Raw genomic sequence first — 14,878 nt, forward strand, 5'->3', positions numbered from 1 at the left:
TGAGACTCACCGGTCTATAATTCCCGGGGAAGTCTCTGTTCCCCTTCTTAAACAATGGGACAACATTCGCTAACCTCCAATCTTCTGGTACTATACCAGAGGCCAACGACGACCTGAAGATCAGAGCCAGAGGCTCTGCAATCACTTCTCTTGCCTCCCAGAGAATCCTTGGATAAATCCCATCCGGACCAGGGGATTTATCTATTTTCAGACCCTCCAGAATATCCTGCACATCCTCCTTATCAACTGTAATACTGTCTATTCTACTCCCTTGCAACCCAGTGTCCTCCTCAGCTATATTCATGTCCCCTTGCGTGAACACCGAAGAGAAATATTGGTTCAATGCTTCACCAATCTCCTCCGGTTCCACACATAACTTCCCTCTGCCATCTATAACTGGCCCTAAACTTGCCCTAACCAACCTTCTGTTCTTGACATACCTATAGAACGCCTTAGGATTCTCTTTAACCCTATCCGCCAAAGTCTTCTCATGTCCCCTTTTAGCCCTTCTAAGCTCGCTCTTCAACTCCCTCTTAGCCAATCTAAAGCTTTCTAGTGCACTACCCGAGTGCTCACGTCTCATCCGAACATAAGCCTCCTTTTTCTTTTTAACCAACAAAGAAACTTTTTTGGTGCACCACGGTTCCCTAGCCCTACCAATTCCTCCTTGCCTGACAGGGACATACCTATCACAGACTCGTAGTAGCTGCTCCTTGAAAAAACTCCACATGTCGGACGTTCCCAGTCCCTGTAATCTCCTAGTCCAACCTATGTTTCCTAATTCTCTCCTAATAGCCTCATAATTACCCTTCCCCCAGCTAAAACCACTGGCCCGAGGTTCATGCCTATCCCTTTCCATCACTAAGGTGAACGTAACCGAATTGTGGTCACTATCACCAAAATGCACACCAACTTCCAAGTCTAGCACCTGGTCTGGCTCATTTCCCAGCACCAGATCCAATATAGCCTCACCTCTAGTTGGCCTGTCTACATACTGAGTCAAAAAACCTTCCTGCACGCTTTGAACAAAAACTGACCCCTCTAACGAGCTAGAGCTATAACAATTCCAGTCAATATTAGTCAAGTTAAAATCCCCCATAACAATTGCCCTATTACTTTCACTCCTAAGCAGGATTGACTCCGCAATCCTTTCCTCAACCTCTCTAGAACTTTTAGGAGGTCTATAAAAGACTCCCAACAGGGTGACCTCTCCTCTCCTATTTCTAATCTCCGCCCATACTACCTCAACAGATAAGTCCTCATCAAACCTCCTCTCTGACACTGTGATACAATCTCTGACCAATAATGCTACCCCTCCCCCTCTTCTACCTCCTTCCCTACTTCGACTAAAACATTTGAACCCCGGGACCTGCAGCATCCATTCCTGCCCCTGCTCTATCCATGTCTCTGAAATAGCCACAACATCGAAGTCCCAGGTACTGATCCACGCTGCAAGTTCACCCACTTTATTGCGAATACTCCTGGCATTGAAGTATACACATTTCAAACCCTGCTCCACCCCACCTCTGCAATGCCATGCATTGCAGTCCCCATCCATGCATCCCTCACTTTCAGCCCCACTACTCAGGATCCCTCCCCCCCCCCCCCGTAGGTCAAGTTCAGGCGAGATGCAGTGCGTAGGAAGTTCAGGAGGTTTGTGTCGTGGTCCTGCTGGTCATGGCCGCAGATGGTGACATTATCCAGGTACGGGAAGGTAGCCCGCAGCCCGTTCTGGTCCACCATTCGGTCCATGGCACGCTGGAAGACCGAGACCCCATTGGTGACACCAAAGGGAACCCTGAGAAAGTGATACAAGCGACCATCCGCCTCAAAAGCCGTGTATTGTCGGTCCTCTGGGCGAATGGGGAGTTGGTGGTAGGCAGACTTGAGGTCTATGGTGGAGAACACCCGGTACTGCGCAATCTGATTGACCATATCAGATATGCGCGGGAGAGGATACGCATCCAGCTGCGTATATCGGTTAATGGTCTGACTGTAGTCAATGACCATCCGGGGTTTGTTCCCGCTCTTGACCACCACGACCTGCGCTCTCCACTGACTAGCACTGGGTTGTATGATCCTTTCTTTGAGGAGCCGCTGAACCTCAGATCTGATGAAGATCCGATCCTCAGTGCTGTAACGCCTACTTTTAGTCGCGATGGGCTTGCAGCCTGGCACAAGATTCTGGAACAAGGAGGGTGTGGTGATCTTCAGCGTCGAGAGGCTGCAGGCGGGGTGCGTTGGGCAATTTGGAGGCTGCTGCTGTTTTCCCACTGCTAGTGGGACTCCCTAGCAACGCAACTCCCTAGCACAGCAACAGACCGGGACCTTGATGCCATAGAGATTGTCTGTTTGGCAGGTTGAATCTGGAGTCCACACCGCTTCACAGTGTCTGGGTGGATAAAGCTCTCAGTGCTCCCGCTGTCAAACAGACAATAAATCACGTGGTCATTTACCTGGATATTCATCATAGATTTGTCAAGTCTATGATGCTTGGCCTGGTCCAGGATGATCGATGCCACCGTTGGTTCATGAGCGCCACTGCAGGCAGCTGAAGTCGATGAGGAGGACCCCTGCTGGTCGTTCGTGGTCAGTGTCGACCAACATGGCTGCCCCCATGAGTCGCACGTGGGTGAGGGCGCCAAACTCAGCGACCCCTGGTGGTCATACTCCTCCGACTCCGTCGACCGTAATGGCGTCGTCCTGGTCTCGCACGTGGACGAACCCCGCAACGACTTCGACGACGAAGACCCGAGCTCTGAAGAATCGCAGGCCACACTGCCGTTCCTGGGTTTAGATCGGCACACTTTTGAATAATGCCCTTTTTTACCGCATGCGGTGCACAACACAGCTTTAGCGGGACACTTTTGCCGAGTATGCTTCGCTCCTCCACAGAAATAGCACCGCGGGCCGCCCGGGGCTCCTGCCGTCGTCTGGCCCGAATGGGAGCACGCCATTACACAGCATTTCGAACCCGAGGGACGAGGAGGGATTTGCGACTGCTCCAGCCACGTTGTCTCCTCATGGTCCTCCGGATATAATACTAAGCTTTTGGAGGCCGACTCGAGCATCTCTGCTAACTCGATGGCCTGGGTAAGATTAAGGTTACCCTTCTCCAACAGTTTAAGTCGAATGTACGACGATCCGACCCCGGCCACAAACGCATCTCGGGCGAGGTCGTACATGCTCTGCTCAGCCGACACAGCTTTGCAGTCACAGCCCCTCGCTAGCTGTAGGAGCTAGTTGGCATAGTCCTCCATCGTTTCGCCAGACTGCCGTCGTCGAGTGGCTAGGAGGTAACGAGCGTGTATCTCATTAGGTGGTTTGGTATAGCGCTTCTTCAGAAGCTCGAGGGCCTTTGTATAATCGGTGGCCGCACGGATCGCGAGGTAGACAGTGTCGCTTACCCTCGCATGGAGGACCCGGAGTCTGTCATCATCTGTGGTGACCGCTGCGGAGGCGGCCAGGTAGTCTTCGAAACACTTCAGCCAGTGGTCGAAGGTGTTAGAAGCGCCCACCGCACGTGGATCTAGCGTAAGGCGTTCCGGCTTCAGAATTTGCTCCATACTCTCTCTTTTTTTTCGACGAGAGTTTAACGACAGTAAATAAAATTGATGCGCTATTCAGACACGAGGCTTGAAGCTCAGTAAATAAAAGGCTTTTATTTACTGTTAACGAAGCTACCAGAACTTATATACACTATCCCAGACTGAAGGGGTCCCGGCCAGAGCAGGGACTCTTATACCTCTCCCAGGAGGCGGAGCCCGACTGGGATGTGCCACAACACTACAGTACAAAAGGTGTAACAACCCCACCCTAACCCCAACAGCAACAATAGCACAACCCAACAGTAACATATGTACATCCTTGTAGTACTGGCCAGCCCCTGGCTCAGCACTATCCAGTGGGAACCAACGATGGTTCACCACACCTTTCAAAAAACATATATCAGAATTTACAGATCTCTTCCTTTCTCCACCTGCTTTAATGCTTTTCCCTGAATGTTAATTGTAAGTCCAGCATTCATCCTGCCCACATGCAAAATAGACCAGCTGTTCAAATTAATGGCAGATCTGGACAGTGTAGATAGGGAGAAACTGTATCCGTTGGCAGAAGGATTCAGAACCAGAGGACACTGTTTCAATATGATTGACAAAAGCAATGGCGGCAATATGAGGGGAAATCTTTTTAGGCTAGGCTCTAGAAAGCACTGCCTGAAGTCATGGTGCAGGCAAATTTGATCAAGGCCTTTAAAAGAGAATTGGCTAATTATCTGAAGAAAAGGACTTGTGGGGCTATGGGGAAAAGGCAGGAGAATAGGAAAAGGTGGTCTTGCAGAGAGCTGTCATGGACATGATGGGCCAAATGGCTTCCTTCTGGGCTCGGGCCATTTTATCATTCTATTTTTTCAAGTTAACCATAAATTCTCAATCCCCAGAACAATCCCCAATGCATTAAGATGAGCCTGAAACTGTTGAGCATTGTCTGCAATCCTAACACTAGCAGAAATATGAAAAATGCCCCAACTACTATATTTATATCATTAGTAAAAATATTATAGAGTAATGGTCCTACACTCATCACTGTGAGAGACCACTGACCAGGCTCTAAACAGATCCAATTTCATTAATAGGCACTTACTGTTTACTGCCTTCCAGTTCATTCCCAATTCAGCTCAATAGATTACCACTAATATCAGCACTTATCAAAAGTTTTAGGAAATCTCAGCAAACAATGTCTACTGAGCTTCCAATTCATTTATCATCTTTGGTGACTTGTTCAAAAATGTCATCAAATTTGGAAGATATGGTTTCCTCTATTGAAATCATGTTGGATATTCCTAATATGTCCCTTTCCATCTATGTGGTCGTATATTACATCCCTAATAATTTCTCATGAATCTTCCATATTAAATATGTCAAACTAATGGACTAGTAGTTAGCGGGCCCATATTCTTCCTCTTCTCCAAGTAGCATTGTCAATTATTTGAGGGTTGCAGAACCACAGTTTATGCAATGGTTTTACTCTGGGAAAGGACAAGGATCCCCTAGTTTACCACAACTGGAACGGGGATAAAAGTTCACAATGAGCCACATGACAACCATCTAGCCAACTGCGCTAACTGCTCCATCCTCTCCACCCCAGGGTCCATGTCATCTTTTTTAAGGATGTTGACTTTATTCGCCTTTGAGTCTAACAGAACTGTCCCGGAATACAATAAGTTATTAAAGATAAAGGCAAGGGAAATGCACAGTATGTTGTACTATCTTCCTATGGACCTTTGGGTATTGGCTGGTGGATGGAGTGGTCCCGCTCTACTTCCTGTTGTCAATTATTCACTTGCTGAATTGCACAAGTGTAAAATCCGGAGTGTCCTTCCCTTTTCATCTTCTAAACACCCTGGAAACTGGCACACATTCAGTGATAGGCAGGAGAAAATCAATCACACATCCCGGACATTCTCACTTCCATCTTCTTCCGTTGGGAAAAAGATACAAAAGTGTGAGGTCATGCCCCAACCGACACAAGAACAGCTCCTTCCCTGCTGCCGTCAGACTTTTGAATGGACCTACCTTGCATTAAGTTGATCTTTCTCGACACCCTAGCTATGACTGTAACATTACATTCTGCACTCGCTCGTTTCCTTCTCTATGAACGGTATGCTCTGTCTGTACAGCGCGCGAGAAACAATACTTTTCACTGTATGCTAATACATGTGACAATAATAAATCAAATCAAATCAGATCAAATCCTATCACTATGTAGCTATTTTAAAATAATGAGGCTTCAGGCAAGGCAGAGTTGGAAGAGCAGAAAAGTATTTAGTTTTAGGGAGCTGTGACTGAGAATTTGAACAAAGTGAACTATAGCAGTTTGTTTTTTTGTTGCAGTTTGTTTCTTTCACCCCTTGATGCCGAACTGACAACGAGGGAAGATGGATATTTTGAGGGATAAAATGAAAAGGGGTCACAGAGTTTGTGGTATGCATACTTTTAGAGTTCTTTTCAAAGAGATGTGTATAAAATATGAAGTTGTTTTCCTTGAACAGGAAATTACGAAGGGCCCGATTCTCCTGTTCTCCATATCTCAAGTGAGTTTAATGTTCTCCACATCATTGATGTTCCCAAAAGCAAACCCTTGTTCTTTCTTTTCCAGGATCACCATCCACTGAGGCCACGCCATCTGGGGTTGCACCTCTTTGTCCAACCCCTTCCGTTGACAGGAAATCAGGAGTGATTCACACTTTTGCTGGCAGCAGTTATCCTGCCTATCCAAACGGGATAGCCTGGCCCCCCCCCCGTGAAATACGTGGATTCTCTGACTCCAGTGCCAGCTGATTCTCTGGAGTTGGGAATCACCTGAATGAACAACAAACAGGAGGAGCTTAAAAGTGTTCCTCAGACACTCCACTGCCACATCACTAGGGATGATGGCCAGAAGGTGACCAGCTCCACACTTCTTGGATGCTGACCAGATGTTGGACATCATCAAGGAGAGTGTGGTGAACCATAGTTGGTTACCACTATGAGTACTGAACCATAGATGGTCAGCACTATGGGTACTTGTAGATATGTTACTGTTGTCACTGTTGGGGTTAGGGTTGGGCTGTTCTACCTGTTGATATTGTTCTGTGGTACACTCCAGTTGGCTCCGCCTACCTGGAGGAGTATAAAGGTCACTGCACTGCCTGGTGACCCTTTAGTCTGGGATTGTATTGTATATAGTATGCTCCATTCTTGTTAGTAATAAAAGCCTTTATTTCCCGGGTACGATCCAGCCTCCCGAGTGATTTAATCGCGCATCAGAGAGGAAGACCACCATGTTCCCAGGGTAGACAGTAGACTACCTATGAATATGGTGGCAGAAGCCTGGGCTGTCAGCAGCAACAGTCTGACCTGGAGGACAGCCATTCAGTGCAGGAAGAAAATTAACAACCTCGTTAGAGCTGCAAGAGTGAGCACCCACTTGTCCTCCCCCGGCATCATTCCTGATCCTAACTGCAGCCATATTAGAATAAGCACTTCCAGCCTTCAACCAACCAGTCTACCAGCACCTCCCTCAGAACTCTGCATTCCGTCCCTTCCCCCAAATCCTCCCCAACGATCCCCATTAGCCTCACCCCCTTCCCCCAATACTCATCATGATCACTCACAGGCTTGGCCCAGATTCCACACATGGCACCAATGTTAAGCCCCCAAACCCACCTGGTCACCCTCTCAAATTCTCCTTTTACTCTCCCCAAAGATAAGACAACACATAATAGGAGTGAGAGAGAGAAGACAGATGCTTGTGTACTTGCACTGATTATCCTTACCCTCTTTGAAGAAAGGGCCCTGGAAATTGCAGGGGAGGGCCAGGAACAGTCAGTAGCCATCTATGAGGTCAGCATGCCCTGAGCAAATGAGAGTCCAATGTACATTCATCCATATCTCAAGTGAGTTTAACATTCTCCACACTATTGATGTTCCCAAAGGTTCACCCATGTCCTTTCTCTCCCAGGATCATCATCCACTGAGGCCATACCATCTGGGGTTGCACCTCCTGGTCCAACCCCTCAGAGCAACCCCAGACCACAGTTCTGGGGACGACATGGAATTTTCGGCGCTGCCTTCACCTGCACCATCCACCAGTGCAGGTACACTCATCTCGGTGGGAAATGTTAGGGTTAGGCATCTGGGGCACTTTCTGGTGAGCAGCACACGGCTGTTGCTGCACATTGGGCGGAAGTAGGAACTTTCAGGTGAGCTGACAGTCGGAGGACTGCTGGCTCCCAGGAACAAGCAGCCCTGAAGGCAGATGTTGATCCTCTGGAAAAGCTCATTCCAGCACTGCTACAGATGCAGAAGCAAAACCATGCTTATCAGGAGGGTGTGTCTGGCACCTTTCTGCAACTGCAAAGGACACCTAGAATAGTCCACCAGGCTTCTGTCACAGGAGATGGTGCCGGAAATACATGCAACCCCGGTTAACACTGAACAGGTGGCAGCCGCAGTGGAGAGCCTGGGGCAAGAAGTCCGAGCAATGACTGAGAGCGTCCAAGGCCAGGCTCACTCTGTGCTATCCATTGTTGAGGGCCAAGACAGCATGTCCAGCATTCTTACAGGCAGGTCAAAGGCCCAGGTGGATATTGCAAAAGGGCTCAAGAGCCTGGCCCAGTCATAGCGGGCCTTGGCTGAGGGCATCACCCACATTCCTCACACCATGGAGGGTCTCTAGGACTGGCATAGCCAGAACACAGTGAGGCAGCTAGATTTCACTCCACAGGACATGGAACGCAGCAAGCTGCCTCCACATCTGATGTGCAGTATCGGGGAACTCCTAGAAGAAGCGCGGGACCTCAAAAAGTTAAGAAGTTGCAGGAGCACAGTTAGCACAGGTTAGTTATAGAGAAGGGGGCACCAAATGTACATTTTCAACATTAAAACATTGTTTTGATTTGATTTGATTTATTATTGTCACATGTATTAACATACAGTGAAAAGTATTGTTTCTTGCATGCTATACAGACAAAGCATACCGTTCATAGAGAAGGAAACGAGAGAGTGCAGAATGTAGTGTTACAGTCATAGCTAGTCACCTTAAGCTTGAATATTTTTCACTTTGTGTAGTCAGCCTCATCAGTGGGAGATGGTGGGAAGGGGGTGGACAGCGTTTCTATCTCCACTCAGCAGTAATGGTCTCACAGGCTCTACAGACTTATCCTGGGGTAGAAAGCCATGTGAGCCTGAGTGAGACACACCGATTCACACCTGCACCACCCTCTCTGCAGGAAGCCCTCACCTTCGGCCAAACCCTCCCTCCCCCATCGGACTAGCTGTGGGCCAGAAAGAAGTGTCTCTCCATTACACACTCAGGGATGGAAAGGGAAGTCAGTGGAACATCTTGAGGTAGACAGGAATCAGATCTCTTGTCATCATGAGGAGCACCTTGGCTTTCCTCACAGTGAGTTGTCATCACCCTCCTGCCTTGTGATCAGACCAGCTGACACTGCCAACCCAGGACCATCACCCTGGTGTGATGCTACGTTGACCTTTGGAGAGGGGGAGTTTGTGGGTAGGGAGAAACACACAAAGGGGTCTTCGCTTTTCAAGTGTACACCAAATGATGCCCGTGTGATTTCTGGTAGTGAGGGTGGGTGACTATCACGTGGCTGATGCATCTGGGGTCAGTCCCGCTAATGACATGGAGATGGAGCTATTTGCATAATTATCAGGTTACCTGCGCCGGGAGGGAACCCAATTGAGGATGGCAGGGCAGGTCACGGGTGACACTGTCACCGTGTTCTTCCCGAATCCTTGTGGTGTCAGGAAGGGGGATTCAGAAGGTCTAGAGATTGCCAGGAGCTTCCTAATGAAAGCTCCAGCTTCGTCCTCCTTCAGGGTGCCCAGTGGCTCCCAGACCTCTCCATGGGACAAATGGGCAGGCGGAGTGAGATCCAGCTGCCTCACTGTCGTCTGGTGATACCAATCCTGGAGACCCACTATGGTCTGAGCAATGTGGGCGATACCCTTAGCCAAGACCCAGTCTTACTGGGCCAATTTCCTGTCCGCTCCTGAAATGTCTACCTGGGCGTCCATCGGAAATCCTGATTTTCAGCTGGTGTCCCATTCTTCGGGACAACGGAATTCCCACCGGCTGTCTGAAGAGTCGGAGAATCGGCCCCAAATTGTCTCAAACAGGTGGAAGATATAAAATATTTGTTGACTTACAATGTTCTTTTTGATAGTTTAGTTCTTTTTGTTACTGCAATTTATTTTTCTTTTCATTTGTAAAATCAACATTTCAGTTGAGTGTAACAGGCAGTTTCTTAATCTTTATTTTAACCTTTGTCTTTAATAGTAGTTCTCATTGGCTGAGAAGACTTCTCATGTCGACTGCGTCTTTTCCAATCTATGCATATCTGTTAGTTTAGTAGTTATGAACCAAATCAAAAAGTGAGAATCAAGGATGCAAACTTTCAAACAAACTAATGCAAGGCAAAAGGTGAGAAAGTTAAGCAGTCCTGCCTGATAAATTGGAAGCTTCTGTATATTTGACAGTGAAGCTTTCAATGTCAAATATACAGAAGGAAGTCATTCAAGAGGCTTGTTATGGTGTATCAAGGATATTGATATCAATATGAATGGTTTGCTGATGGGACCACTTAGGGATGCTGCGATTACTTAGGCTATCTGATATAATGGCCATCAGTCTGTCATCCTCAAGGGCAGTTATCAACGGATGGCATGTATAAATTTGAGATGCAATGAGCTAAGGTTATGTCCTCTGGTTTGTTGCCTTTTTATACTTGTTTATCAGAAAGAAACAGCAGATCACTGACTTCCATATTGTTGGCGCTGTTTACAAGAAAGGAAATCCTGATGTCTTTAGATGACAATTACAGGGAAAGGAAAGTTTTACAGAGGGAATGTCTTCATCAATTACATTGTTTTTGGAAAACAATCAAATAAACTTATTAATAGCAACAGCAGAAGTTCTGAAAGAATGGAGTCATTATCCAAGCTTGAGAGCAATTTTTAATAGAAATTCTGAAATTAAACATTTATTTGGAATTTAAACATTCGCATCACGCCACCATGAATCGAAACATTCTAGCCTGCTAAACAGCCTCTGCTTGTGTCCCCCCCACCAAATTTCACAGTCAAAACTCATCTGTGTAATGCTGGTAAGCATCAGACTTAAACCAGCCTTATGTACATCATGGAGAATGAGGTTGTCTCCCACAATGTAAAGGGCCAATGTCACTCATTCCAGTCTCTGCACCATTGGCCTGTGGCTGCCCCCCCACTCCCCATCTGCCTCAGCCTCTGGTGGCACTGAACCTCAAGGGTGCCACTCAGGAGAGGTGAAACTTTCTCTGCTGCATCGCCATGGTATGACCCTAATCATTGAGAGTCAGTGAGCTGCTATCACCCAGGCAGGAGTCAGACATTCACAGAAGCTCCGTGAGGAGTCTCCACTGCAAGTCATTATCATCCTCCTGCAATGTAGGGATTATGAACATCCACTGCGTCTCCATGAAATGAGCCTGATCATAGAGGGTATGCACTGCCATCAGTCAGACAGGAGAGCAGTGCTCATAGAAGTCATGTGACGATAATGGGATATCCTCACTGGATCTCTTCATTGCACTCTATGGATCTTTCAGCGATGAACACGTCCCAAGCTTGTCTGCCTTATCTTGGTGACACCATTGCCTCATAGCTGACATTCTCTCCCTCGAGGACTTCTTTGCCTCACCTCCTTCAACATCCTCCTCATCAGAGAAAATGTGCCGTCCCTCCATCCCTCCCCTTGGGCAGCTTCTCCATTGCTCCCATTGCAGCACCATGTTGTGCAGGCCATGATACATGACACCCTCTGAGGATGGTATTGCAGGCTCCACCAGACCAGTCCAGGCACTGGAACTTCATCCTCAGCATCCCTATGGCCTGCTCCACCAAAGTGCGAGTTGCAGCAGTGTATCTTGTCTCAGCTACACTTCGTGGCCTCTGGACAGATGTCATCAGCCACTTCCTCAGTAGATAACCCTTGTCTTTGAGGAGCCAACCTGACAGCCTCTGTGGACCTTGAAACATAGTAAGAAGTTTAACAACACCAGGTTAAAGTCCAACAGGTTTATTTGGTAGCAAAAGCCACACAAGCTTTCGGAGCTTGTGTGGCTTTTGCTACCAAATAAACCTGTTAGACTTTAACCTGATGTTGTTAAACTTCTTACTGTGTTTACCCCAGTCCAACGCCGGCATCTCCACATCATGACCTTGAAACATGTCAGGGATCTGAGAGTGGCTGCGAATGAGTCATGCACACTCCCGGGGAGTCAGGTGCATACATGCAGGATGCATTTAATGTGGTCTCAGGCCAGCTGAACATTCAGCGAGTGGAAGTCCTTGCTGTTCACATAGTGCAGAGCTTGATGCCATGGAGCTCTGAGTGCCAAGTGAGTGAAGTCAATGGTACCCTGCACTGGGGGAAACCAGAGATCTATGTATATATGTGGGGGTAGGGCCTGGGTGGGATTGTGGTCGGTGCAGACTCGATGGGCCGAATGGCCTCCTTCTGCACTGTAGGGTTTCTATGACTTCTATGATTTCTGTGCAAAGCCCATTGCTCCTGATCCTGACTTGTCTGATCCAGATCAAAATGGACAAAGTTGTGTGCCCTTGTGAAGATTGCAACCATTACTTCCTGAGTGGGAGGCTTGTGAAATCTTGCAGAAGTCACCTGTGGATCTCTGGAAGGAGCCACTGGCATAAAAATTGAGCACCGCTGTAACTTTCATTGGCACTGGCAGTGGATCGATTCCAACTCCTGCAGAAGGTGGCAGATGTGACCAACCAGTTGCCTTGACAGGTGTAGCCTTTGGTGATACTGTTCTCCATCATCTGCAGATTTGTTAAGCACCATCGTAGACCCTGGGTCTAGTGAGGGGTCACCGAGCAATGGCTCTCTTGGATTGATCCTTTGTGTTTGGAGCAGGACCTGACATCCCTTTCTCTTGATGGTTCTGTGCCTGCCTTTGGCAAGGCAATGGCAATTGCCATTGAAATCTTCCCTCCTGTCTGTAAGTGAGAAGAACGGCAGCGGGATCACCAGGCTCCATGTTCTGGATGGTCTCCACACTGCCGTATTAAAGAGAGACTTGATGGTTAACATTTGTATCCTAAGGATCGCTGTTTGTCCATTCTTCAGCTGAAATTGCCTCTCAAAGTCCACTGATTCATGTCCTGGCCACCACATTTTGCCAAATCCTTACTTCACATGCTGCTTTGGCAAGACCCCACACCACCTTTGCCCCAAACCACATGATGGAGTGGCTACAGCTTTGGCCATTTTACTGCATCCTGTGCTATCATCTCAGGCACAGGCATTGTCCCAATCTTCACTCCAAGGTCTTATGCTCAGCGTGGCCCATGGGGGCACTTGTCAAATGCACCTCAGTGCATAGCCAAGGATTAGAAGTGCTCAGCTATGTGTCAAACCCTTGCACCCTGAGTGTCCTTGTGTCTCCCAAGTCAGCACTCATCTCCCCATGAGTCACCGCCCCAGTGAGCCCAATTTAACCCTCATACTAAAGTCAATTCTTGTAACACCCCAAGTCAATCCTCATCTCCCTGGGTCAACCCTCATGTAACCCTTGTACCCCTGAGTCAAGCCTCATCTTCCTCTTGTCTCCCCAGGGTCATTCCTCGTACCACTCGAGTCAACCCTCATCTTTCCCAAGTCAACATTCGTATCCCCCAAGTCAACACTTGTCTCCCCTGAGTCAACCCTCATATCTCTCTTTCCCCTTGAAGATGTGGAGACTTTCCACAAATGTTGCCCTCAACTCTGAGTTACGCTCGGAGTTCTGCTCACCAGGTGCAGGCCTTTTGAAGCCAGTCATGCTTTGTGCCCTTCTGACATCATGCCACCATGGATGGATTATTTGACGGGGTGGGGGTGGGGGGCCGGGGGGGATATGATTCCCACATATGGGCCTGATAGTGAGATGCAGATATATTATAAAGATGTTCCTAATGTTGGGCAACAGGAAACACGGCCCACCACTGATGGGGAGAGGAGACGACAACATCATGCTTTCATTTTGACGTGAAACACAACTTCTTGAGATATTTTCCGCTCCTGTTGTTGAATCCACCCAATGCGAATGGGAATGGAAAATCCTGGCCTTTACCTTTATTAATTAGCTTTGTATCTGGTGTACTTCTGCCATACTTCAGATAGGACACCGATAAATGTCACACTTTGTAACAGAAGGAAAACAATTTTTAAAAAGAGAAAGCCAATCATTGACCTGGTATCTGAAAGAGATTATGACCAGCTACAATCAAATGGATTTGTCTATTTAGAGAACTTCCCCACAGAGAGTACTCAACCCAATCTCTTAAACGTTACAGCTCAGTTTAGTAGATAAACAGAACAACTGTGTTCTGGATTACCCATAAAGAAAGCAACAGGAGATCAGCTGGTTTCTTTACATATTTGTATGTCTAAATTCATGTTTGAGTGCAACAGTCTCAATACCAGATGCGGAGATTTTACTATTAGAGTGAAAAACTCAGTGTAATTGATGCCCGAGGCCAGTGTAAGTCTGGCTGCTATAGTTTTAAGATGATTAACATGTTCCATTTTACTTCAGGAATAAAATAAATTAACCCAATTTCCTGCTGCTGTTTTATGCAATAATTCATTGTGCAACCTACATTTCAATCAAACGTCCAATCTCCTTTATCACAAGGCTAATTCAGCTTGCTGTCCTGGGGACTTTTCATTATAATCAGAATTAGTTACATCTCCTTTCATAAGGCTGTTGAAATAAGATGTCTGTGTTGTACTGCAAGACTCTGAGGCAATCATTTAAATTTCATTTCATACATATTCATTTAAGCTACAAAATTATCTATTACCGAATACTGCAGTTGAAATTATAGCTGAAACATTCTAGCTTTGGAACAATTGTTGTACAATTTGTGCTGCTACTAATAGGCAGTGCCCTTTGCTTTTTACTGACAATGATTGAATGAAAAGTTCATGGTTACCAAATTCAGCTCCTGAGTGCGACTGGTTTCAATGTCATGAGAACCTGGAGTGGCTAAAGATATTGGCAGATCAACTTCTGGCCACTTCTGGCATGGCCTATGTGAATCACCCATGCTTGGAAAGGTGACACAGCCAGTGTGCCGTGCATGCACCAGAGGTATGGGCAGATTGTGATCTCAGTCAGCATCTAACACAGATCGGGTGCCCAGTTGGTCTGTTGGACCTCACAGGTCCTCTTAATTATCATCCTTAAAAACTGAAAGCACTGTAAAAGGCATCCCACTCACACGAGCGCCATTTAAAGGTATCAGCATGGGACTTCCAGAAGAGGTGC

The 14,878-nt window shown here is 47.2% G+C and overlaps 1 protein-coding gene across 7 annotated transcripts in view; it reads right to left on the reverse strand.

Annotated features, from left to right (window-relative positions):
* Positions 1–14,878, reverse strand: part of gdpd2 (glycerophosphodiester phosphodiesterase domain containing 2) — a 169,327-nt gene that overhangs the window by 146,932 nt on the left and 7,517 nt on the right. The window contains exon 2 of one of the 7 annotated variants that reach the window (XM_078211455.1): positions 7,316–7,393. The exons of the other annotated variants lie outside the window; for them this stretch is intronic. The gene's annotated coding sequence lies outside the window, so the exon portion shown is untranslated. The remainder of the gene's footprint in view (positions 1–7,315; positions 7,394–14,878) is intronic. 7 annotated transcript variants of the gene reach the window in all.

Source organism: Mustelus asterias, chromosome 4 (genome assembly GCF_964213995.1).
Source record: "Mustelus asterias chromosome 4, sMusAst1.hap1.1, whole genome shotgun sequence".
Lineage (NCBI taxonomy): Eukaryota > Metazoa > Chordata > Chondrichthyes > Carcharhiniformes > Triakidae > Mustelus > Mustelus asterias.